The sequence below is a fragment of the Astyanax mexicanus genome, chromosome 7, assembly GCF_023375975.1.
Source record: "Astyanax mexicanus isolate ESR-SI-001 chromosome 7, AstMex3_surface, whole genome shotgun sequence".
Lineage (NCBI taxonomy): Eukaryota > Metazoa > Chordata > Actinopteri > Characiformes > Acestrorhamphidae > Astyanax > Astyanax mexicanus.
The window spans coordinates 13,618,755-13,645,795 of record NC_064414.1 but is presented as its reverse complement, the minus strand read 5'-3'; the positions used below and the strand labels follow the sequence as shown (position 1 = coordinate 13,645,795).

General features: G+C 43.2%; 1 protein-coding gene and 1 non-coding gene across 6 annotated transcripts in view; one reads left to right on the top strand and one right to left on the bottom strand.

Annotated features, from left to right (window-relative positions):
- The window catches only part of LOC103029984 (signal-induced proliferation-associated 1-like protein 2), a 232,260-nt gene that overhangs the window by 129,920 nt on the left and 75,299 nt on the right, over nucleotides 1-27,041 (bottom strand). The window lies entirely within an intron of this gene.
- Nucleotides 12,020-12,091, top strand: trnae-uuc (transfer RNA glutamic acid (anticodon UUC)). The gene has a single exon. It is a non-coding gene; the product is annotated as a tRNA-Glu (tRNA).

Here is a 27,041-nt window from a genome sequence, read left to right as displayed (position 1 = left end):
TGGTATCCGGGGTGGTTGCTAAGGTGTTGCTAGGTGGTTGCTAAGGTGTTGCTAGGCGGTTGCTAAGGTGTTGCTATGGTATCCGGGGTGGTTGCTAAGGTGTTGCTAGGTGGTTGCTAAGGTGTTGCTAGGCGGTTGCTAAGGTGTTGCTATGGTATCCGGGGTGGTTGCTAAGGTGTTGCTAGGTGGTTGCTAGGGTGTTGCTAGGCGGTTGCTAAGGTGTTGCTATGGTATCCGGGGTGGTTGCTAAGGTGTTGCTAGGTGGTTGCTAGGGTGTTGCTAGGCGGTTGCTAAGGTGTTGCTATGGTATCCGGGGTGGTTGCTAAGGTGTTGCTAGGTGGTTGCTAGGTGGTTGCTAGGGTGTTGCTAGGCGGTTGCTAAGGTGTTGCTATGGTATCCGGGGTGGTTGCTAAGGTGTTGCTAGGTGGTTGCTAGGTGGTTGCTAGGGTGTTGCTAGGCGGTTGCTAAGGTGTTGCTATGGTATCCGGGGTGGTTGCTAAGGTGTTGCTAGGTGGTTGCTAGGTGGTTGCTAGGGTGTTGCTAGGCGGTTGCTAAGGTGTTGCTATGGTATCCGGGGTGGTTGCTAAGGTGTTGCTAGGTGGTTGCTAGGTGGTTGCTAGGGTGTTGCTAGGCGGTTGCTAAGGTGTTGCTATGGTATCCGGGGTGTTTGCTAAGGTGTTGCTAGGTGGTTGCTAGGTGGTTGCTAGGGTGTTGCTAGGCGGTTGCTAAGGTGTTGCTATGGTATCCGGGGTGGTTGCTAAGGTGTTGCTAGGTGGTTGCTAGGGTGTTGCTAGGGGGTTGCTAAGGTGTTGCTATGGTATCTGGGGTGGTTGCTAAGGTGTTGCTAGATGGTTGCTAGGTGGTTGCTATGGTGTTGCTAGGCGGTTGCTAAGGTGTTGCTATGGTATCCGGGGTGGTTGCTATGGTGTTTCTAGGTGGTTGCTAGGTGATGTATATGCATAAATTTGATTAAATGGTGTTTGCACGTTGCTACGCAACGTGCAAATACATCAATCAGCTATGCACGCTAGGTTGCTCTGGCCGTTCGGGGGTGTCCAAACTTTTGACCCGTGGCTCCATTACACACAGTACTGGGGGGCCGGGGTGTCCAAACTTTTGACCCGTGGCTCCATTACACACAGTACTGGGGGGCCGGGGTGTCCAAACTTTTGACCTAACGCTGATTTATCCCATAGCTGCTCCATTACACACAGTACTGGAGTTCTAGCTACCTGTCCTTCGATCTAGCTGCCGTCCTCCGATTGGCCCCATTCATTCCAATGGGGCCACTTCGTACGACATTCGTACGAAATCCGTACGTCGTAACTTTTCGTAACGCATATTTTCGGAAAGAGCTCAATAAGTTCTACAGGTCCTCAATTGGTTTCATCTTAGTATTTCAAAAATTGCGATGTCCACGGGCGTGCAAAGTTCTGCCCATTCATTTTCAATGGGCAAAAAAACGCGTACTTACGAAGTTTTTACGAAAAACGTAAGTCCGATCGGAAAGCTGTATACAAGCCCACCATTCCCGATATGGACGCACGTTTTCTCTTTTGAACGAAGTCGATATTTCGAAAACTGCGGCACTAGTTAACCGGACAAAAAACAGGTGGAATAATAATAATAATAATAATAATAAGAAGAAGAAGAATAAGACTTAAGAAGAACAATACTGTGATTGCATTACTGCAATCACACTAATAATAATAATAATAATAATAATAATAAGAACTAGATTGCAGTTCCTACAGAAACTGCGAGTGTGATTGCAGTGCTGGCTGGTATCTGCTGTGGTGTTGCTAAGGTGTTGCTAAGTGGTTGCTAAGGTGTGGCTATGGTATCCGGGGTGGTTGCTAAGGTGTTGCTAAGTGGTTGCTAGGTGGTTGCTAAGGTGTTGCTAGGCGGTTGCTAAGGTGTTGCTATGGTATCTGGGGTGGTTGCTAAGGTGTTGCTAGGTGGTTGCTAAGGTGTTGCTAGGCGGTTGCTAAGGTGTTGCTATGGTATCCGGGGTGGTTGCTAAGGTGTTGCTAGCTGGTTGCTAGGTGGTTGCTAAGGTGTTGCTAGGCGGTTGCTAAGGTGTTGCTATGGTATCCGGGGTGGTTGCTAAGGTGTTGCTAGGTGGTTGCTAGGTGGTTGCTAAGTTTTTGCTAGGCGGTTGCTAAGGTGTTGCTATGGTATCCGGGGTGGTTGCTAAGGTGTTGCTAGGTGGTTGCTAGGGTGTTGCTAGGCGGTTGCTAAGGTGTTGCTATGGTATCCGGGGTGGTTGCTAAGGTGTTGCTAGGTGGTTGCTAGGTGGTTGCTAGGGTGTTGCTAGGCGGTTGCTAAGGTGTTGCTATGGTATCCGGGGTGGTTGCTAAGGTGTTGCTAGGTGGTTGCTAGGTGGTTGCTAGGGTGTTGCTAGGCGGTTGCTAAGGTGTTGCTATGGTATCCAGGGTGGTTGCTAAGGTGTTGCTAGGTGGTTGCTAGGGTGTTGCTAGGCGGTTGCTAAGGTGTTGCTATGGTATCCGGGGTGGTTGCTAAGGTGTTGCTAGGTGGTTGCTAGGTGGTTGCTAGGGTGTTGCTAGGCGGTTGCTAAGGTGTTGCTATGGTATCCGGGGTGGTTGCTAAGGTGTTGCTAGGTGGTTGCTAGGTGGTTGCTAGGGTGTTGCTAGGCGGTTGCTAAGGTGTTGCTATGGTATCCGGGGTGGTTGCTAAGGTGTTGCTAGGTGGTTGCTAGGTGGTTGCTAGGGTGTTGCTAGGCGGTTGCTAAGGTGTTGCTATGGTATCCGGGGTGGTTGCTAAGGTGTTGCTAGGTGGTTGCTAGGGTGTTGCTAGGCGGTTGCTAAGGTGTTGCTATGGTATCCAGGGTGGTTGCTAAGGTGTTGCTAGGTGGTTGCTAGGTTGTTGCTAGGGTGTTGCTAGGCGGTTGCTAAGGTGTTGCTATGGTATCCGGGGTGGTTGCTAAGGTGTTGCTAGGTGGTTGCTAGGTGGTTGCTAAGGTGTTGCTAGGCGGTTGCTAAGGTGTTGCTATGGTATCCGGGGTGGTTGCTAAGGTGTTGCTAGGTGGTTGCTAGGTGGTTGCTAGGTGGTTGCTAGGCGGTTGCTAAGGTGTTGCTATGGTATCCGGGGTGGTTGCTAAGGTGTTGCTAAGTGGTTGCTATGCGGTTGCTAAGGTGTTGCTAGGCGGTTGCTAAGGTGTTGCTATGGTATCCGGGGAGGTTGCTAAGGTGTTGCTAGGTGGTTGCTAGGTGGTTGCTAAGGTGTTGCTAGGCGGTTGCTAAGGTGTTGCTATGGTATCTGTGGTGGTTGCTATGGTGTTTCTAGGTGGTTGCTAGGTGATTTATATGCATAAATTAGATTAAATGGTGTTTGCACGTTGCTACGCAACGTGCAAATACATCAATTAGCTATGCACGCTAGGTTGCTCTGGCCGTTCGGGGGTGTCCAAACTTTTGACCCGTGGCTCCATTACACACAGTACTGGGGGGCCGGGGTGTCCAAACTTTTGACCCATGGCTCCATTACACACAGTACTGGGGGGCCGGGGTGTCCAAACTTTTGACCTAATGCTGTTTTATCCCATAGCTGCTCCATACACTCACAGTACTGGAGTTCTAGCTACCTGTCCTTCGATCTAGCTGCCGTCCTCCGATTGGCCCCATTCATTCCAATGGGGCCACTTCGTACGACATTCGTACGAAATCCGTACGTCGTAACTTTTCGTAACGCATATTTTCGGAAAGAGCTCAATAAGTTCTACAGGTCCTCAATTGGTTTCATCTTCGTATTTCAAAAATTGCGACGTCCACGGGCGTGCAAAGTTCTGCCCATTCATTGTCAATGGGCAAAAAAACGCGTACTTACGAAGTTTTTACGAAAAACGTAAGTCCGATCGGAAAGCTGTATACAAGCCCACCATTCCCGATATAGACGCACGTTTTCTCTTTTGAACGAAGTCGATATTTCGAAAACTGCGGCACTAGTTAACCGGACAAAAAACAGGTGGAATAATAATAATAACTAGATTGCAGTTCCTACAGAAACTGCGAGTGTGATTGCAGAGCTGACCGGGGTACCCAAACTTTTGACCAGTTGCTCCATTACACACAGTACTGGGGCACTGGGGTGTCCAAACTTTTGACCCGTGGCTCCATTACACAGTACTGGGGCTCTGGGGTGTCCAAACTTTTGACCCGTGGCTCCATTACACACAGTGCTGGGGCTCTGGGGTGTCCAAACTTTTGACCCGTGACTCCATTACACACAGTGCTGGGGCTCTGGGGTGTCCAAACTTTTGACCCGCAGCTCCATTACACACAGTGCTGGGGCTCTGGGGTGTCCAAACTTTTGACCCGTGGCTCCATTACACACAGTGCTGGGGCTCTGGGGTGTCCAAACTTTTGACCCGTGGCTCCATTACACACAGTGCTGGGGCTCTGGGGTGTCCAAACTTTTGACCCGTGGCTCCATTACACACAGTACTGGGGGGCCGGGGTGTCCAAACTTTTGACCTAATGCTGTTTTATCCCATAGCTGCTCCATTACACACAGTACTGGAGTTCTAGCTACCTGTCCTTCGATCTAGCTGCCGTCCTCCGATTTGCCCCATTCATTCCAATGGGGCCACTTCGTACGACAATCGTACGAAATCCGTACGACGTAACTTTTCGTAACGCATATTTTCGGAAAGAGCTCAATAAGTTCTACAGGTCCTCAATTGGTTTCATCTTCGTATTTCAAAAATTGCGACGTCCACAGGCGTGCAAAGTTCTGCCCATTCATTTTCAATGGGCAAAAAAACGGGTACTTACGAAGTTTTTACGAAAAACGTAAGTCCGATCGGAAAGCTGTATACAAGCCCACCATTCCCGATAAGGACGCACGTTTTCTCTTTTGGACGAAGTCGATATTTCGAAAACTGCGGCACTAGTTAACCGGACAAAAAACAGGTGGAATAATAATAATAACTAGATTGCAGTTCCTACAGAAACTGCGAGTGTGATTGCAGTGCTGGCTGGTATCTGCTGTGGTGTTGCTAAGGTGTTGCTAAGTGGTTGCTAAGGTGTGGCTATGGTATCCAGGGTGGTTGCTAAGGTGTTGCTAAGTGGTTGCTAGGTGGTTGCTAAGGTGTTGCTAGGCGGTTGCTAAGGTGTTGCTATGGTATCCGGGGTGGTTGCTAAGGTGTTGCTAGGTGGTTGCTAGGTGGTTGCTAAGGTGTTGCTAGGCGGTTGCTAAGGTGTTGCTATGGTATCCGGGGTGGTTGCTAAGGTGTTGCTAGGTGGTTGCTAAGGTGTTGCTAGGCGGTTGCTAAGGTGTTGCTATGGTATCCGGGGTGGTTGCTAAGGTGTTGCTAAGTGGTTGCTAGGGTGTTGCTAGGCGGTTGCTAAGGTGTTGCTATGGTATCTGGGGTGGTTGCTAAGGTGTTGCTAGGTGGTTGCTAGGTGGTTGCTAAGGTGTTGCTAGGCGGTTGCTAAGGTGTTGCTAGGTGGTTGCTAAGGTGTTGCTATGGTATTTGGGGTGGTTGCTAAGGTGTTGCTAGGTGGTTGCTAGGTGGTTGCTAAGGTGTTGCTAGGCAGTTGCTAAGGTGTTGCTATGGTATCCGGGGTGGTTGCTAAGGTGTTGCTAGGTGGTTGCTAGGTGGTTGCTAGGGTGTTGCTAGGCGGTTGCTAAGGTGTTGCTATGGTATCTTGGGTGGTTGCTAAGGTGTTGCTAGGTGGTTGCTAGGTGGTTGCTAGGGTGTTGCTAGGCGGTTGCTAAGGTGTTACTATGGTATCCGGGGTGGTTGCTAAGGTGTTGCTAGGTGGTTGCTAGGTGGTTGCTAGGGTGTTCCTAGGCGGTTGCTAAGGTGTTGCTATGGTATCCGGGGTGGTTGCTAAGGTGTTGCTAGGTGGTTGCTAGGTGGTTGCTAAGGTGTTGCTAGGCGGTTGCTAAGGTGTTGCTATGGTATCCGGGGTGGTTGCTAAGGTGTTGCTAGGCGGTTGCTAGGTGGTTGCTAAGGTGTTGCTAGGCGGTTGCTAAGGTGTTGCTATGGTATCCGGGGTGGTTGCTAAGGTGTTGCTAGGTGGTTGCTAGGTGGTTGCTAAGGTGTTGCTAGGCGGTTGCTAAGGTGTTGCTATGGTATCCGGGGTGGTTGCTAAGGTGTTGCTAGGTGGTTGCTAGGTGGTTGCTAAGGTGTTGCCAGGCGGTTGCTAAGGTGTTGCTATGGTATCCGGGGTGGTTGCTAAGGTGTTGCTAGGTGGTTGCTAGGTGGTTGCTAGGGTGTTGCTAGGCGGTTGCTAAGGTGTTGCTATGGTATCCGGGATGGTTGCTAAGGTGTTGCTAGGTGGTTGCTAGGTGGTTGCTAGGGTGTTGCTAGGCGGTTGCTAAGGTGTTGCTATGGTATCTGTGGTGGTTGCTATGGTGTTTTTAGGTGGTTGCTAGGTGATTTATATGCATAAATTAGATTAAATGGTGTTTGCACGTTGCTACGCAACGTGCAAATACATCAATCAGCTATGCACGCTAGGTTGCTCTGGCCGTTCGGGGGTGTCCAAACTTTTGACCCGTGGCTCCATTACACACAGTACTGGGGGGCCGGGGTGTCCAAACTTTTGACCCGTGGCTCCATTACACACAGTACTGGGGGGCCGGGGTGTCCAAACTTTTGACCTAATGCTGTTTTATCCCATAGCTGCTCCATACACTCACAGTACTGGAGTTCTAGCTACCTGTCCTTCGATCTAGCTGCCGTCCTCCGATTGGCCCCATTCATTCCAATGGGGCCACTTCGTACGACAATCGTACGAAATCCGTACGTCGTAACTTTTCGTAACGCATATTTTCGGAAAGAGCTCAATAAGTTCTACAGGTCCTCAATTGGTTTCATCTTCGTATTTCAAAAATTGCGACGTCCACGGGCGTGCAAAGTTCTGGCCATTCATTTTCAATGGGCAAAAAAACGCGTACTTACGAAGTTTTTACGAAAAACGTAAGTCCGATCGGAAAGCTGTATACAAGCCCACCATTCCCGATATGGACGCACGTTTTCTCTTTTGAACGAAGTCGATATTTCGAAAACTGCGGCACTAGTTAACCGGACAAAAAACAGGTGGAATAATAATAATAATAAGAATAAGACTTAAGAAGAACAATACTGTGATTGCATTACTGCAATCACACTAATAATAATAAGAAGAAGAAGAAGAAGAAGAATAAGACTTAAGAAGATCAATACTGTGATTGCATTACTGCAATCACACTAATAAGACTTAAGAAGAACAATACTGTGATTGCATTACTGCAATCACACTAATAATAATAATAATAATAAGAAGAAGAAGAAGAAGAATAAGACTTAAGAAGAACAATACTGTGATTGCATTACTGCAATCACACTAACTAGAAAAGGCAAAGTTCGTGAACGAACTTTAAGTTGGCTTGTCAAATAGTTACTAAGTTGTGTAGTGTGTGTGTGGTGTGGAGTGTGTGGGGGTGTGGAGTGGGTTGTGGAGTGTGTTTGGTGTTGTGTGTTTGGAATGTGGTGTGGAGTGATGTGGTGGAGTGTGGGGTGAGTTGTGTGTATCAGGTGTGGAGTGTGTGTGTTATGGAGTGTGTGTGGTGTGGTGTGTAGAGAGTGTGTTGTGGTGTGTGGAGTATGTGTGGTGTGGAGTGTGTGTGGTGTGGTGTATGTGTGGTGGAGTGTGGGGTTTGTGTCAGGTGTGGAGTGTGTGTGGTGTGGGGTATGTGTGGTGTGAAGTGTGTGTGGGGTGGAGTGTGTATGGTGTGGGGTATGTGAGCTGTGGAGTGTGTGTGTGGTATGGAGTGTGTGTGGTGTGGGGTATGTGTGGTGTGGAGTGTGTGGTGTTGTGTGAATTGTGTGTGGTATGTGTGGGGTGGAGTGTGTGTGGTGTGCGGTATGTGAGCTGTGGAGTGTGTGTGGTTTAAAGTGTGTTGGTGTGGGGTATGAAGTGTGTGTGGGGTGGAGTGTGCGTGGTGTGGGCTATGTGAGCTGTGGAGTGTGTGTGGTTTAAAGTGTGTGTGGTGTGGGGTGTGTGTGGTGTGGGGTATGTGTGGTTTGAAGTGTGTGTGGTGTGGGGTATGTGTGGTGTGTGGGGTGGAGTGTGTTTGGTGTGGGGTATGTGTGGTGTGGAATGTGTGTAGGGTGTGGAGTGTGTGTAGTGTGGGGTGTAGACTGTGTGTGGTGTGGGGTGTGTGTGGTGTGTAGTGTGTGTGGTGGAGTGTGTTTGGTGTGGGGTATGTGTGGTGTGGAATGTGTGTAGGGTGTGGTGTGGAGTGTGTGTAGTGTGGGGTGTAGACTGTGTGTGGTGTGGGGTGTGTGTGGTGTGTAGAGTGTGTGTGGTGTGGACTGTGGAGTTTGTGTGGTGTGGAGTATGTGTGGTGTGGAGTGAGTGTGGGGAGTGGACTGTGTGTCATGTGGTAAGTGTGTGTGGTGTGGGGTGTGAAGTGTGTGGTGTGGGGTATGTGTGATGTGGAGTGTGTGTGGTGTGGTGTATGTGTGGTGTGTTCGTGTGTGTGTGTGGTGTGGGCTGTGGAGTTTGTGTGGTGTGGAGTGTGTGTGGTGTGGGGTATGTGTGGTGTGGAGTGTGTGTTGTGTAGAGTGTGGTGTGGTGTGTGGAGTGTGTGTGGTGGGGTGTATAGTGTGTGGGGTTTGGTGTGTGTGGTGTGGGGTATGTGTGGTTTGAAGTGTGTGTGGTGTGGTGTATGTGTGGTGTGTTTGTGTGTGTGTGTGGTGTGGGCTGTGGAGTTTGTGTGGTGTGGAGTGTGTGTGGTGTGGGGTATGTGTGGTGTGGAGTGTGTGTTGTGTAGAGTGTGGTGTGGTGTGTGGAGTGTGTGTGGTGGGGTGTATAGTGTGTGTGGGGTTTGGTGTGTGTGGTGTGGGGTATGTGTGGTGTGGGGTATGTGTGGTGTGGAGTGTGTGTTGTGTAGAGTGTTGTGTGGTGTGTGGAGTGTGTGTGGTGGGGTGTGTAGTGTGGTGTGTAGAGTGTGTGGTATGTGTGTGGTGGAGTGTGTGTGGTGTGGGGTATGTGAGCTGTGGAGTGTGTGTGTGGTTTAAAGTGTGTGTGGTGTGGGGTATGAAGTGTGTGTGGGGTGGAGTGTGTGTGGTGTGGGCTATGTGAGCTGTGGAGTGTGTGTGGTTTAAAGTGTGTGTGGTGTGGGGTGTGTGTGGTGTGGGGTATGTGTGGTTTGAAGTGTGTGTGGTGTGGGGTATGTGTGGTTTGAAGTGTGTGTGGTGTGGGGTATGTGTGGTGTGGAGTGTGTGTTGTGTAGAGTGTGGTGTGGTGTGTGGAGTGTGTGTGGTGGGGTGTATAGTGTGTGTGGGGTTTGGTGTGTGTGGTGTGGGGTATGTGTGGTGTGGGGTATGTGTGGTGTGGAGTGTGTGTTGTGTAGAGTGTGGTGTGGTGTGTGGAGTGTGTGTGGTGGGGTGTATAGTGTGTGTGGGGTTTGGTGTGTGTGGTGTGGGGTATGTGTGGTGTGGGGTATGTGTGGTGTGGAGTGTGTGTTGTGTAGAGTGTTGTGTGGTGTGTGGAGTGTGTGTGGTGGGGTGTATAGTGTGGTGGGGTGTGTAGGGTGTGTGGTGTGTGTGGGGTTTGGTGTGTGTGGTGTGGGGTATGTGTGGTGTGGGGTATGTGTGGTGTGGAGTGTGTGGGGTGTGTAGAGTGTGTGGTGTGTGGAGTTTGTGTGGGGTGTGGGGTATGTGTGGTGTGTGGGGTGTGTGTAGTGTTGTATTGGTTCTGGTGTGGGTTGTGTTCAGCAGTATCTTCTCCATACAGATACAGTACTGAGGAGCAGGGCAGAGAGGGGGGCCGTGCGCAGGATCGGCTGGTGTGTGTGAGATGGCCAACATTCCGCCCATTCATTCCTATGGGGAAAGTTCGTACGATAATTTTACGAAAACCGTAAATCGTATCGGTGAGGTCAGCATATCGTCTGAAACGTCTTTGCAAGTTCTGTATGTCTTGTGAATTTCGTGGTTCTAGCTTGAAAATTGTGACTTTTAGAGCAGTTTGAAAAAAGTGTGAATGGAAGTCTATGGGGAAAAAAGTGACTTTGACGGAACCGTGCTAGAACCCTGGTTCTCCGATCGCTTAGAAAAGCACAAGCAACTTAAGTGGCTATGGGTTCTACCAACCTGTGAAGTTTGGTGGTTCTAGCTCGAAAACTGTAGGAGGAGTAGCGTTGAGAAATTTTAGCGTAGAAGAATAATAATAATAAGAAGAATAAGAAGAACTATAAGTTGGCTTTGACAAGCCAACTTAAATATAAATAAACATTTGAGTTTCATATTGAAGGAATCAAATCATCACGTTTGAAATTAAATAATTATTTTTAATCAAAAATTAATAAAATCTTACTTTGAAATGGATGATATAGCACACTTTCGTCTGTCACAGCATCACAGTCTGTCACAGTTTCAACAATGAAACATTCTGATCCTAAAATAAAATAAAAGATGATTGTATATACTACATATTTCATATATTACGTAGAAAAGTAGTCTTAAATATCACTTACATTCAGTTTTGCATAGGATACATAGAACAATGTTAACTACTCACATTAATTAAGCTGAAAGATGAGTGATTCCTATTAAATTCCTATTAAACCATAAGAAACAGTCATTTAACTACTTAAAGGTAATTTTAATAAAAGTAATATATTGTGATAATTTCATATTAAAAGTTTTTTTCTCTCACCAAAGTCCATATTGCGGTTGAAATCAAGGAGCGTCAAAGCGTTTGAGGTCTTCAAGCGTCGGGGGCTGTCTCCAGAATGTATATTGTGGATTACCAAGGGGTTTTTATACAGTGATTTTGATTGAAGACCTCAGGTTATGACATCACAGAAAAGAGTGGGAGGTGTGTGGTGTGTGTGAGTTTGTGTGTGTGTGTGTGTTTCATTCATATCAAGCATCCGCTTCAAGGTATGAAGTTATCGCTATTTCAATTAGAAATTCAGCTCAAGTTATTGACGGTCGAGTTATAGTATTCATTATCAGTTTTTTTTTTTTTTTTTTTTTTTCAAAGGATTCAAAACATCAAAAGACACTGCTCTGTTTTAAATTTTAGTGATCTGATCAGAACATTCATGGATAGACAATGCAGGAAACTGCATTTACCCCCAGGGTCTATTGAATCATCAATAGTCTATACTCTGTTGGGAGTCACATGAAGCAACATGTGAGAATCAAACAATGGGCTAGTTCACTAGTTCCTTTACCCATCAATACACTGATTGATTTAACTAATTCATATCATACTCTCAGGAAATGGCTTCCTACCTCCCACTCCACCAGCAACCACTTACCTCTCTCTTTAGCCTCAAGCAGTGGGGTAACCATCTCAACTCACATGAAAGAGAGGTAATTTAGCTAAAGTATAGAAAAGTATAGGCTAAAAAAGTATTAAAATGTAATATAAAAGTTTAATGTTTAAGAATATAATTAATGTTGGTTTTGTATGTTTGACAATAATCAGAAAATCTATTTGTTCATGTAGAACAAACTGTCAATTATTGCAAAGTAGACACGATTCATTCTTTTGAAGTCTTCTGAATTAAAAACAACCTGGAAATCGCACGAGTGCAGGTCATTTTCAATTGCATAGCATTTTAAATCTTGAATGACACTGAGGCTTACATTACATCCGAGGCTTGTCATAACCGGCGCGAGATTAAAACGCCTAGACTTTCCTGTATTCAGAGGTTTCCAAATTAAATTCATGTTCTCCTGAAAAAATGGGCTGCATTCTGTATTTCTGTAATTGACGTAGGCATTAAAAACAGAGCAGTGTCTTCTGAAGCTAAACCATTCTATATGGTTCAAAGTAAAACGAGCTGAGGCATCATCGTATCTAACCGTTTTTCCGACGTACATAGCAACGCTATATATATCCTTAAGAAAAACATATCCGAAGTAAGTTCCATCTGACAAACGCCAGACTTGAGTCTTGAGCGCTCCTTGAGCGACTGGTTCAGGAATGCTCTCCATTGTTCGGTACCTTTTTAGATTCTCGTCATCGTGCTCTTCTTCTACAGATCCTCCCATATGGTCTAACGCGTAGGATTTCTGGCTTTCATCCAGACGGTCCGGGTTCGAATCCCGGTATGGGAAGCTTTGGTTTTCAGCAACCTCAGAAAGACACTCCATTGCTCCGTTCTCTCGGTCCTTCACACATCTCGCTAACCCCTATCTCTTAAATACACATTTCACTCGTAGGCTTGCTGTGATTGCTCCATAGGAATAACAACCTTATTGGTCAATACTTTTGGCGGGAATATTTTTTTGACCAATCAGGACAATCTGAATAATGATGGGGGCGGGGCTGGGCGGGACGGGAAGAGGTGGGGATGGGGCAGGAAGGGCGGAGGGATGGGCGGGGCGGTGTGTCACCATGGTTTAAATTACCTCATATCCAAAACATGAATGACGAATGGCAGGGGTAATTACACACCACCAGTTAATAATTACCGGAGACTCGTGGTCATTGATATCAGAAAAATAATTAAGAGAGTTCAAGGGTCAGGGGATCTGAGGGGTCAATGGTAATTACAGATGATTGAAAACATAATTACTAACTGACAGCATCATAGGGTGATCTGAGGGGTCAAATGTCACATTCCAGAAAAGGAGGCACGGGGTGTGGGAGGGGTCAAAGGGCACATGGCAAAGGTCAAAGGTAATTACAGATGAATGAAAACATAATTACTAACAGATGTCATCATAGGGTGATCTGAGGGGTCAAAGGTCACATTCCAGAAATTAGAGGCACGTGGTGTGGGGGAGGGGTCAAAAAAGGCACCTAGCAAAGGTCAAAGGTCACCTGTCAAAAAGTTTGATGGATTGTGCCTCTTATTATCTCTCTAGCATCTCTGGTTTAAACCCTGGATCCACTAGATAGCAGGGTTGTACTTTTCTTTAATACTTTAATACTATGATAGTCTTTCCCATTTGTGAAGTAGGTGCTATTTCTCCCTGCTCACCTAGTAAGCAAACATTACCTATTAGGTCAGTGTGCCATGTCCCATTCCTCTAAAGAATTTTAAAAAAGTGATGAAGGAATGACAGATCAAAAGTTAGGTACTTCAGTAGTACTTCTACGTAGCATGCACAATAATTCACACGAAATACAGTATTAAAAAAACTAAACAGACTCCAAGCAGGGGTTAGGAGTTTAATTAAACAGATTATATTAGATTTAGATCTGATGACCGTTTAGAAATGCATTGGTGTGAATTTTTCAAAACATGACAATGCTAGCTGAAAAAAGTCTATTTTGGCCATTAATACAGAATTCTTATTCATTTTCTTTTGTTAAAGTGAAATATATTGGGAATTTATTTGCATTAATTAATAAAACATTACGCCTCATACGGGAGCCGCATAGGCAGGCAAGCAAACCTTTCAAATGTTATGAACAAACATACAGTGGTGTGAAAAAGTGTTTGCCTCTTCCTGATTTCCTGATATTTTGCATGTTTGTCACACTTAAATGTTTCGGAATATCAAACCAATTTAAATATTAGCCAAAGACAACACAGGTAAACACAAAATGCTATGTTTAAATAAAGGTGTTTAGGTGTTGTAGAAAAACCTACAAACCTACATGGCCCTGTGTAAAAAAGTGATTGCCCCTTGTTAAAACATTCCGTCACTGTGGTTTCTGATACCTGAATACACTGTCTCTAGCCACACCCAGGCCTGATTATTGCCACACCTGTTCTCAATCAAGACATCACTTAAATAGGACCTGCCTGACAAAGTGAAGTCCACCTAAAGATCTTTAAAAGCTACACATCATGCCGAGATCCAATGAAATTCAGGAACAATTGAGAAAGAAGGTAATTGAGATCCATCAGTCTGGAAAGGGTTATAAAGCCATTTCCAAAGCTTTGGGAATCCAGCGAACCACACTGAGAGCCATTGTCCACAAATGGGAAGACATGGAACAGTGGTGAACCTTCCCAGGAGTGGCCGGCCGCGCAAAATTACAGCAAGAGTGCAACGATGACTCATCCAAGAGGTCACAAAAGACCCCACAACATCATTCAAAGAACTGCAGGCCTCACTTGCCTCATTTAGGGTCAGTGTTCATTCCTCCACCATCAGAAAGAGACTGGCCAAAACAGCCTACATGGCAGAGTTCCTAGACGAAAACCACTGCTGAGCAAAAAGAACATTAAAGCTCTTCTCAATTTTTCCAAAACACATCTTGATGATCCCCAAGACTTTTGGGAAAACATTCTGTGGACCGATGAGACAAAAGTTGAACTCTTTGGAAGGTGTGTGTAAAAGAAACACTGCATTCCAGAAAAAAAGAACATTATACCAACAGTAAAACATGGTGGTGGTAGTGTGATGGTCTGGGGCTGTTTTGCTGCTTCAGGGCCTGGAAGGCTTGCTGTGATTACTGGAACTATGAATTCTGCTGTCTACCAAAAGATCCCAAAGGAGAATGTCCGACCATCTGTTTGTGACCTCAAGCTGAAACGAACTTGGGTTCTGCAGCAGGACAATAATCCAAAACACACCAGCATGTCCACCTCTGAATGGCTGAAGAAAAACAAAGTGAAGACTTTGTGGCCTAGTCAAAGTCCTGAGCTGAATCCGATTGAGATGCTGTGGCATGACCTAAAAAAGGCTGTTCATGCTCGAAAACCCTCCAATGTGGCTGAACTACAACAATTCTGCAAAGACGAGTGGGCCAAAATTCCTCCACAGTGCTGTAAAAGACTCATTGCAAGTATAACCCTAGCCAGCGGTACAAGATGTACGCCAGTGTGGGGTATGGACCAGTGCTCTAGGTTCTGGGAGTAGTAATAGTCTAACTAGCTTGAATCAAAAGACTTCAACCCAGATAAAGACTTATGACCTTATATTTACTTATCAACAAAATAGGAAAAAAAACACTTTTACAGCTTGTTATTGAATAACAGAGGAATACCAAAAGAAAACATCAGAAAAAAATTTGCAGTACATTTCTTAAAATCCCATAATGTGAAAATAAAAATAAAATAAATAAAATAAAATAAAAAACCTTCAAATGTTTTATCTTCTTTACTTTTAACGTCTGTATTCACACTGCTTTAGTGTAATGGTTCACTTAATTTAATTCACTGTTTATCAATACTTCCTATGTTTGAGCTCTTCCTGTTCAAATTTAATTTGTCAGATTATTATTATTCCTTTGGTTAATTATGTTTTACTAGCACTGTCTTTTTTCTACTTTTTACTCTTTAAGTTACTATTTTAAGCATTTGCTTAAAATTTAGCTGCAACCTCACATTTTATTTTCTGTTGGTTTAACCAATTAACTTGAGTTTGTCACAGAAGGTGATGTTTCTTTCACCTTAGCTTAACTCATAATCAGTCAATTTCCAAAAAAAAACACATAACAATAACACAATACTTGTCAATAACAACAAAACTTAATCATGCTCAATTTACTTTCAAATCAAAGTTCACTCAGTAACCTTTTAAAGTCCTTAATAGGTTTGGCTATATCAAAAAGTAAATAGCTCTGTTCTTAAGTTAGGTGAAAAAGGAGAAAAACATCCTGAAGAAAAAAATGAATGTTCTTAAGTTAGGTGAAAAAGGAGAAAAAACATCTTGAAGAAAAAAAAAAGGAAAAAAAAAAAAAAATCCTGGTTGTATCCAAACGTGTTCCTGCTTGAATACAGTAGCTGAATTTCGGTAGCTGGAATTAAAGTTGGTCCTACCGTTTCAGCTTGACACGACAAATTCCTCTCACCAAATTAATGAATCCACATTTGGTGCTCCTCTAAGACTCTAAACTCATGGGTGGCTCGCCATCTTGGCTCTCTCACGCAGTGACACAGAGTCTGTGGGGCCAAGAGAAGGGGCAAAAACCTGACCTGGTGTTTAAACAGCATCATATTAGAAAATAGCTTACGCTTACTTACATTTACATTGCTTACACAGTTCCAATAACACTCTCACATCATGAAAACAAAATGTTTTTTTTCCTTTTACATAGCTTCTATGTACATGAATTCAAAATGGCTGGCTACACAGATCCATGCTTAACTAGGTCACTCAAGAAAACCATCATAATGAACTCAACAAATACAGCACTAGCTGTCTTTAAAACAAAGTAATATGAACTTTAAACAGACAATTGTACCCTTTTAAACCTTAATCTTGTACTTTCTTCTCATATGAAGTAGTGTTTTTAATTAATTTATTTTTTTACTCACCAAATCCTCCTTTACAGGATTACTTCAAGTCCTGGTGGAAGACTGCAGGTTTTAAAACCAATATATCACTCCTTAGCAAGGTTTATTTCCTAATAAAACCATCTTTTAACCTTGTTTTAAACTTGCTTCTCCTCTCTCTCCTTACAGCGCTCTCACTTTGTCTCTCTCAATCACACTGATTAACAGGTGGAGCTATGCTAACACTGTGTGTGTGCATTTGCATCAAACTCTTAAAGGGACAGTAACCTATTTTTCTATGGGTTTAAGAAACTACTGGGTTACACTCTCCCCTCCTTACACTTTGCACGTCCCTGTGCACAGTAACAATTCACTACACCCCTTGACTTTGCAGACTAGTACGTTTAGAGTCAGCAAGAGATTCAGTAATGGCTGAACTTAGGCTCTGGAGCAAAGACTGAACTATAGAAACTAGAGGATTCCCTAATTCAGGGTAAGTCAGTATCTTGGGCTTTGTCCTTTGCCTTACAGATCTCCGTAAAGGAGTACATTCATCTTCGTAATTTCCTCTTGAGTTTCCATACATTTGTTCCCTTACATCTGGGTCCTCAAGTAACTCTTCTGGACCGGCATCATGATTTTGTAGTTCTTTTGGAATCGTCCTTAATGGGTGTATCCTACCATCTATTAGGGCAGGTTCCAACTCTAATTCTGTTTCATTCACATCTCTTTCACAGGAATCATCGAAAGGAGCGCATTCACTCACTGGATCTTCAGGAAATGGATCATCAACAGGTAAGTTTCTTTCCACAGGTCTACTTTCATTTTCTTTACTTGCTTCAGGAATAACAGTGTCAGGTAAGTATTTCTGCAAGCTGGGTTCAAGAATGTCTCGATCCTGTGTCTCCCGTCTATGTGTTATAAACACATGCTCGAAAGAGGGTGGCATTAAAATTCTCTCTTCAGTGACCAATTTAGGGATCTGCACAAAAGGACCAACATAGTGGTGAGTTTCATAATCCTCTTCATTATCCACATTATCATCCACTTCTGAACCATTTGAACATTCAAAATGAACATTTGGAATCTGAAGAGTTGGAGGTCTTTTTCTAACCTCAGGTTTCTCTGGTTCTTTATGGAACGCAGGCAAGAATCCACATGACAAGAGCAGGTCTCTGTGTAAAGTTCTTGTGGGTCCATCTGTGTTTTCGGGCTTTACTGTGTACACAGGTAATTCACCAGCTTTGCTCACTACCACATATATGGAGGGTTCCCATTTGTCGGCTAATTTGTGTTTCCCTCGAAGGCGCATGTTTCTGACTAATACACGATCTCCAACACAGAGCACCGACTCAGTAATTCGCTTGTCAAAATGAGCTTTGTTCTTCTCTCCTGCCTTTTCAGCATTTCGCGAGGCTATGCTGTAACCCTCCTGTAGTCTGCTTTTCAAATTCTTCACATACTGTGAATGTGACCGCAACTGACTCTTGTTCACTGAAGTGTTGAAAACTAGGTCGATAGGTAACCGAGGTTGTCTTCCAAACATGAGTTCATATGGTGTGTATTGTGTTGATTCATGTTTTGTACAGTTGTAAAAATGTACCAAGGGTTTCACAAAGTCCCTCCAGTGTGTTTTCTCATGATCTCTCAAGGTTCCCAGCATGCTTAGGAGTGTCCGGTTAAAACGCTCAACAGGGTTACCTCTGGGATGCTATGGCGTTGTACGTGTTTTATGAATTCCCATAATACCACACAACTCCCTTATTGTCTGCGATTCAAAGTCTGCCCCTTGATCGCTGTGTAATTTCTCTGGAATGCCATAAGAGACTATGAAGTTTTCCCAAAGACATTTAGCCACAGTAGAGGCCTTTTGATTAGGAGTGGGAATCGCCACTGCAAACTTGGTGAAAAAGTCAGTGATCACTAAAATGTCTTTGGTATTATGTGAGTCCGGTTCCAGTGACAAAAAATCCATGCAAACTAATTCTAACGGTCTTGTGGCTTTAATATTGACTAAAGGAGCAGCCTTTTCAGGCAATGTCTTCCGGCAGATGCATCGCACACATGTCTTTGTCTTTTTTTCAACATCGGCACTCATTCTAGGCCAATAAAATCTTGCACGAACAAGATCAAGTGTACGCTCTATTCCAAGATGGCCCATGTCGTCATGGAGACTCTTAAGAACCATGTCCCTATATATTTCGGGGAGGACTAATTGTTGACAAGTCTCACCACTATCTTGCCGTCTTCGGTAAAGAATTCCATCCCTCAATTCCAGCTTTTTAAATTCACGTAACATCAAGGAAAGCTCTGGAAGTTCTGCTTGTACTAATGGAGGAACAGTTTCTTTAGTCTCCAATTGGTGGATAATAACACCAATAACAGGATCAGCCAACTGTTTGTCTCTTATCTCTTGGTCCGAAAGCACAGGAATTGTTGACAAACCAACAGGGAACTGGTTTGGGTCAAAACTATCTGGTATTGCTTCAACATTCGTGGCTAACGATTCAACCAGAGAAAAACTTGTTGTGTTAGTGCCACTATCAGTCACTTGCTGGGCCTGATGTTTCTCAAAGACAGCCTGAACAACATCTGGCATGATCATATTGTCATCTTTATGTGAAGCGTGACAACGAATGAACTGGTTGATCCTCTCATGTTCTTTTCTTGCATGCAAATCATCCATCTCCTTGCCATGTGGCCTTCTAGAGAGCCCATCAGCATCAAGGTTTTGTTTTCCAGCCCTGTACTGAAGCTTGAAATTAAATGTCGAGAGCGCTGACAGCCACCTATAACTGGTTGCTAGTTTGGCTGTAGTCAGTATATATGTCAAAGGGTTACTGTCTGTAACCACGGTGAAGGGACTGCCATATAAATAGTCACTAAATTTTTCAGTGACAGCCCATTTAAGGGCCAAAAATTCAAGTTTATGAGCTGGGTATCGAGACTCACTTGGGGACAACCCACGGCTGGCAAATGCAATAACTCTCATAACTCCATCCTGATCCTGGTATAGGGCTGCACCCAACCCAGTTGTGCTAGCATCAGTATGAAGAACATATGGTAGTTTAGAGTCAGCAAATCCTAGGATTGGAGCAGTGGTGAGCTTTTCAATTATCAAATTAAAAGCTTCCTGGCAGTCGCCAGACCAGCGACTTCCAAATGGCTCTTTTGGATTGTGATAATCTGCTCTCTTTTTGAGAGAATTTCTCTTGTTCAATGGTGGATAACCAGCTGTTAAATCGTTCAAAGGTTTCACAATCTTTGAGAAATTCTGGATAAATCTTCGATAATATCCGGCGAACCCTAAGAAAGTACGCAAATCTTTGAGTGTTTTAGGAGTTGGCCAGGTTCTCAAAGATTGTATCTTCTCTGGGTCTGTCTCGATTCCGTGTTGGGATATGATGTGGCCTAAATACCTCACGGATGTCTGGAAAAACTTGCATTTTTCTTGAGAAAGCTTCAGCCCATACTCTTTTAAACGATCAAGTACTCTGAGCAACCGGCTCTCATGCTCTTCCAAGGTGTCAGAGAATATTATCAAATCATCCAGAAAAACTAGAACTTCCTTCAAGTGCAGGTCACTCATGCACTTTTCCATTAGTCTCTGGAAAGTACTGGGAGCATTCGTTATCCCTTGCGGCATTCGATTGAATTCCCAGAACCCCAATGGACAGACAAAAGCGGTCTTGTGCTTATCGGATTCTGCCACTTCAATTTGATAATATCCAAATTTCAGGTCTAACACAGAGAACCATTTGGAGCCTGCTAAAGCAGAGAGTGTTTCTTCCAAGTTGGGAAGAGCATAAGCATCCTTGATGGTCTGTAGGTTCAACTTCCGATAGTCAATGCACAACCAGACATCACCTGTTTTCTTCTTGACTATGGGTGACGAGAAAGATGACTCTGATTCCCTGATTATCCCAGCTTCAAGGAGCTCCTGTAAATGCTTGCGAACTGCTTCCAAGTCCTGGGGATGAATGGGTCTGGCTCTATGAGTAAATGGAGTTTCATCACTCAGCTTGATATGATGAGTTACTTTATCAGTTCTGCCAAAGTCTAAACTATATTGGGAGAAAACCTCTTGCATGTCATTCAGCTTCTGAGAAATCCTTTCTTTCCACTCAGTAGGTAACGGTGAATCCCCAAAATCAAGGTTTAGACCATAACAACTAACTGACTCATTTGGAGTTTTTATAGCAGCTGGGTTGGTTTGAAACACTTGCCGCAGTGAATGTAACTCAGCAACAACTACATTAGATGGAAGTAGAATGTCATGATCTGTTTCATTCTTCAGAACTACAGGAAGCTTGGAATATGGGTTTTCTGGAAGGGCAAGTAAGCAACTTGTGACTAGCAAACCTCCAGGCAGAACAGATGTAGAAGATGGTTCCATCAAAACCCATTTGTCATTTGCACGACTGAAAACTCTGGTTGATGCTTCTAGTACACAACTTTGACCAGCTGGGATAGTTTTAGGTCCTGTGCGAGGCAGATGTACTAAGCCTATTCGACTATTGTCTTTCTGCTTGGCCCTGCCCGCAAGTACGTTCAGGACTGACTTGAGACCATATGGCAAAGATTTATTAGGATTATTTGATTGTACTTTGGACAGTTCTTCATAGGCATGATCTAGAGTATTGGTGCCTATCAAAATCACGGACTGGCTTCCACTGCATGTATCAGGAACAACCAAGGCAAGGGTGGACAACTCAATCTGGGCTCCAAAGAAGCTTTCAGGAAAGGTGACTTCTACCTCAATGTAACCCAGATAAGGGACGCATTGTCCATTTGCAGCCTTTACTTCCAGTAAATCGCTAAGAGGATGAATGGTTAGATGTGAGAGATTGTGTTCATAAAAGGATTGAGGAATGGTAGTAACCTGAGAGCCTGTGTCTAAAATGCTCGCACATTTTTTTCCTGCTATGTAAGTTTCTGACATGCATTTCTCTCCAACTAAACCCTTTGGGAGTAGGAAGTTGCCATGCTCCATGACAATATGCTGGTTGGTTGCTCTGCACTTGCTGGGACCTTTTATACTTGTGTTAGCCCCTGTTTGTCCCACGACAGAGGCTACTGCCAGTTTAAAGTCAGAGACTTCTGCTGAGAATCCCAAGCATTTTGTTTCTCCCTTAACTGCTTTCATTTAAGGGCTACATTTCATTTAACTGGCACATTTACTCGCAATGTGACCATCTTCGCCACAGCTGAAACAATACCAGGCCCTTGGCCGATCTGTGAACTTGTGAAAATCATTAGGTGTGATGTCTTGCGATGTCACTTGGACTGACTGGGATTTTTTGATGTTGGTCAATGGTTTTGTCTCAGAGGGTTTCTTTGAACTCAGTGTGGTTACTTGCATCTGTAAGTCAGCCACTTGTTTCCTTAATTCTTGCACTACCCTGTTCTCACTCGGAACTGTTTGTTGTTGTTTTATCTTCAGCTTTGTTATCTGGTCCTGCAGAGCATCAACTTGTTTCTTTAGATCTGAGACAAGGTTACATTTGAAGTAGGACTGGAAATGTCCATCAGCTGGGACGTCACCCGTGAGCGTACAGCACCCATGTGTTTTCGCATCCTGCTTTCCTTAGCCATTTGCTTGTTTTCTTCTGCACGTAACAGAAATAGCAGCTCTGAAAATGAGGGTGGTTTATCTTTTTTTTGCTCAAGCTGGAGTTCAGCAATCAACCGATTATCCCAGCAGCCTCTGCAGAACTGACGTAACAACTGCTTATCAATTTCACTGGTAGACACACTGCCTTGCTTGGCAGCCACAGTCAGCACAGAGTGCAGCCGATGCAAGTAATGTGTAACTTTCTCTCCAGCATCTTGAAGGGTATTTAGGAACTTAATAAACACTTCATCACCATCTTCCACAGTTCCATAAGCAGAATCTAATAAGCACAAGTAAGATATGGGTGAAGCTTGTGAACCCAGTGACTTAACTAAGTCTATAGCTGGAGGCAACAAACTATCAAGAATTTTCCGAGTTCTGTGCAAGTCAGAAACAGAGGGTTCTTGAAGAAGGAGCTCGACACTACTTCGCCAAGATTCATAATCAGCTTCATTTCCGGGGCGTGGTACTTTCCCTGAGAAAGATCTCAGTCGGAATGGGGAGTGCATGTGTGAAGCATTCTCCTCACTTCGGACGATGTGTTCAATGATTACTCGTTGAACTTCAGGAGGGTTCATGTTTTCTACTGAGATTGTAGAAGGTGGTGTCATGGTCACTTGTGGGTTTTGATCAGAATGGAGAGATTCAGAAGGTGGGACTGGCTGGGGAGGCAATTGCTCTTGGTTGATCACGACTGTTCTAGGAACTACAGGGTAAGTTTTAACTGACCCTACCTCTCTACATCTGGAAAGTTCCTCCTCCAACAGATCTTCAAAAGACTTCCCACTGAGCTTAGATACTCTTCGTAATTCTTCCAAGTACCCCTTGGTGATGCTACCAGTAACAGTGGGGACATATGCACTGGACAGTGCTCTAATCTCAAAGGTAAGTTCAGGTTGACGGGAATGCACAAGTTTGTAGGGTAACTGTGCCTCTAAAGTTTTGACTGCCAGACCACTTTCAAACTCAACGATGACTGCTTTATGATAAGGTGAAGTAGGTTCATCTATTCGAATTACCCTAGTAACTTGGCCATATCTGTTTAAGAAGTCATTTAACTCGTTGTCTAACTCAGTACCAGTAGTACCGCTAACTAGCAATGCATTTGGTACTTTAATTCCTTCTGTTTCCACTAATTCCATTCTGACAGTGATCTACTCTTGTTGTAAAGGGTTTGTTTTAATGAGCTTTACTTTGCTAATTAAACAAGTTTAAACTACTCCTGGCTGGCTCGCCAATATTTGTTATAACCCTAGCCAGCAGTACAAGATGTACGCCAGTGTGGGGTATGGACCAGTGCTCTAGGTTCTGGGAGTAGTAATAGTCTAACTAGCTTGAATCAAAAGACTTCAACCCAGATAAAGTATACAGACTTATGACCTTATATTTACTTATCAACAAAATAGGAAAAAAAAAAACACTTTTACAGCTTGTTATTGAATAACAGAGGAATATCAAAAGAAAAAATTTGCAGTACATTTCTTAAAATCCCGTAATGTGAAAATAAAAATAAAATAAATAAAATAAAATAAAACACCTTCAAATGTTTTATCTTCTTTACTTTTAACGTCTGTATTCACACTGCTTTAGTGTAATGGTTCACTTAATTTAATTCACTGTTTATCAATACTTCCTATGTTTGAGCTCTTCCTGTTCAAATTTAATTTGTCAGATTATTATTATTCCTTTGGTTAATTATGTTTTACTAGCACTGTCTTTTTTCTACTTTTTACTCTTTAAGTTACTATTTTAAGCATTTGCTTAAAATTTAGCTGCAACCTCACATTTTATTTTCTGTTGGTTTAACCAATTAACTTGAGTTTGTCACAGAAGGTGATGTTTCTTTCACCTTAGCTTAACTCATAATCAGTCAATTTCCAAAAAAAAACACATAACAATAACACAATACTTGTCAATAACAACAAAACTTAATCATGCTCAATTTACTTTCAAATCAAAGTTCACTCAGTAACCTTTTAAAGTCCTTAATAGGTTTGGCTATATCAAAAAGTAAATAGCTCTGTTCTTAAGTTAGGTGAAAAAGGAGAAAAACATCCTGAAGAAAAAAATGAATGTTCTTAAGTTAGGTGAAAAAGGAGAAAAAACATCTTGAAGAAAAAAAAATGGAAAAAAAAAAAAATCCTGTTTGTATCCAAACGTGTTCCTGCTTGAATACAGTAGCTGAATTTCGGTAGCTGGAATTAAAGTTGGTCCTACCGTTTCAGCTTGACACGACAAATTCCTCTCACCAAATTAATGAATCCACATTTGGTGCTCCTCTAAGACTCTAAACTCATGGGTGGCTCGCCATCTTGGCTCTCTCACGCAGTGACACAGAGTCTGTGGGGCCAAGAGAAGGGGCAAAAACCTGACCTGGTGTTTAAACAGCATCATATTAGAAAATAGCTTACGCTTACTTACAGTTGTGGTCAAAAGTTTACATACACTTGTAAAAAAACATAATGTTATGGCTGTCTTGAGTTTTCAATAAGTTCTACAACTCTTATTTTTCTGTGATAGAGTGATCGGAACACATACATGTTTGTCACAAAAAACAGTCATAAAATTTGGTTCTTTCATAAATTTATTATGGGTCTGCTGAAAATGTCACCAAATCTGCTGGGTCAAAAATATACATACAGCAACATTAGTATTTGGTTACATGTCCCTTGGCCATTTTCACGGCAACTAGGCGCTTTTGGTAGCCATCCACAAGCTCCTGGCAAGCTTCAGGTCGAATGTTTGACCACTCTTCTTGACAGAATTGGTGCAGTTCAGCTAAATGTGATGGTTTTCTTGCATGAACCCGTTTCTTTAGCACTGTCCACATGTTCTCAATGGGGTTTAAGTCAGGACTTTGGGAAGGCCATTCTAAAACCTTAATTCTAGCCTGGTTTAGCCATTCCTTTACCACTTTTGATGTGTGTTTTGGGTCATTGTCTTGTTGGAACACCCAACTGCGCCCAAGACCCAACCTTCGGGCTGATGGTTTTAAGTTTTCCTGCAGAATTTGGAGGTAATCCTCCTTCTTCATTATCCCATTTACTTTCTGCAAAGAACCAGTTCCACTGGCAGCAAAACATCCCCAGAGCATAATACTACCACCACCATGCTTGACAGTAGGCATGGTGTTCCTGGGATTAAAGGCCTCACCTTTTCTCCTCCAAACATATTGCTGGGTGTTGTGGCCAAACAGCTCAATTTTTGTTTCGTCTGACCAGAGAACTTTCCTCCAGAAGGTTTTATCTTTGTCCATGTGATCAGCAGCAAACTTCAGCCGAGTCTTAAGGTGCCTTTTCTGGAGCAAGGGCTTCTTTCTTGCACGGCAGCCTCTCAGTCCATGGCGATGTAAAACACGCTTGACTGTGGAGACTGACACCTGTGTTCCATCAGCTTCCAAATCCTTGCAGACCTGCTTCTTGGTGATTCTTGGTTGACTCTTGACCATCCTGACCAATCTCCTCTCGGCAGCATGTGATAGCTTGCGTTTTCTTCCTGATCGTGGCAGTGACACAACTGTTCCATGCACTTTATACTTGCGTATAATTGTCTGCACAGTTGCTCTTGGGACCTGTAGCTGCTTTGAAATGGCTCCAAGTGACTTCCCTGACTTGTTCAAGTCAATAATTCGCTTTTTCAGATCCACATTGAGTTTCTTTGACTTTCCCATTGTAGCTTTTGTAGCTGAGTCTAATCACTGGGTCAAATGAGCCCTATTTAAATGGGCTCATGAGAAGTCAACAGCTGTAGTCAATCAGAATCACTTACAAGAAGTGAAGAGGCCATGACATGAAGCTAATTTGATTGACACAACTCGCTACATCACCAAAATTGACAAATTTTGTTGCTGTATGTATATTTTTGACCCAGCAGATTTGGTGACATTTTCAGCAGACCCATAATAAATTTATGAAAGAACCAAATTTTATGACTGTTTTTTGTGACAAACATGTATGTGTTCCGATCACTCTATCACAGAAAAATAAGAGTTGTAGAACTTATTGAAAACTCAAGACAGCCATAACATTATGTTTTTTTACAAGTGTATGTAAACTTTTGACCACAACTGTACATTTACATTGCTTACACAGTTCCAATAACACTCTCACATCATGAAAACAAAATGTTTTTTTTTTCCTTTTACATAGCTTCTATGTACATGAATTCAAAATGGCTGGCTACACAGATCCATGCTTAACTAGGTCACTCAAGAAAACCATCATAATGAACTCAACAAATACAGCACTAGCTGTCTTTAAAACAAAGTAATATGAACTTTAAACAGACAATTGTACCCTTTTAAACCTTAATCTTGTACTTTCTTCTCATATGAAGTAGTGTTTTTAATTAATTTATTTTTTTACTCACCAAATCCTCCTTTTACAGGATTACTTCAAGTCCTGGTGGAAGACTGCAGGTTTTAAAACCAATATATCACTCCTTAGCAAGGTTTATTTCCTAATAAAACCATCTTTTAACCTTGTTTTAAACTTGCTTCTCCTCTCTCTCCTTACAGCGCTCTCACTTTGTCTCTCTCAATCACACTGATTAACAAGTGGAGCTATGCTAACACTGTGTGTGTGCATTTGCATCAAACCCTTAAAGGGACAGTAACCTATTTTTCTATGGGTTTAAGAAACCACTGGGTTACACAAGTTATCGCAAACGCTTGGTTGCAGTTGTTGTTGCTAAGGGTGACCCGACCAGCTATTAGGTTTAGGGGGCAATCACTTTTTCACATAGGGCCATGTAGGTTTGGATTTTTGTCTCCCTTCATAATAAACACCTTCATTTAAAAAATAAATTTTGTGTTTACTTTTAATGTCTTTGACTAATATTTAAATTGGTTTGATGTTCCGAAACATTTAAGTGTGAAAAACATGCAAAAAATCAGAAAATCACGAAGGGGCAAACACTTTTTCACACCCCTGTAACATGATTTTGTTCATTCTCATATGGAAACCATATAATGCATTTAACAGTCATTATTTAATAGAACTTGAATAAATGTTCTGACATAGACCACTGAAGTTGTGTCATCATTTTGTAGTCGGTGCCATGTTATTTTTGCCCATATTTGGGGTTCCATGTCTAAGCGGTCCATGTGAATTGGGAATATTAATGGGCTTTTCAAAAACTGGCCTCTGTCACATTCTATGGTAAATAAATATGTTCAGAACCCTGTACGTTTTACTCTGTGTACATTTACCTCCTAAATATCACTGGATCCTCTGAATTTCGAGATAGTTTAAGGGGAGTAATTAGAAAAATGCTA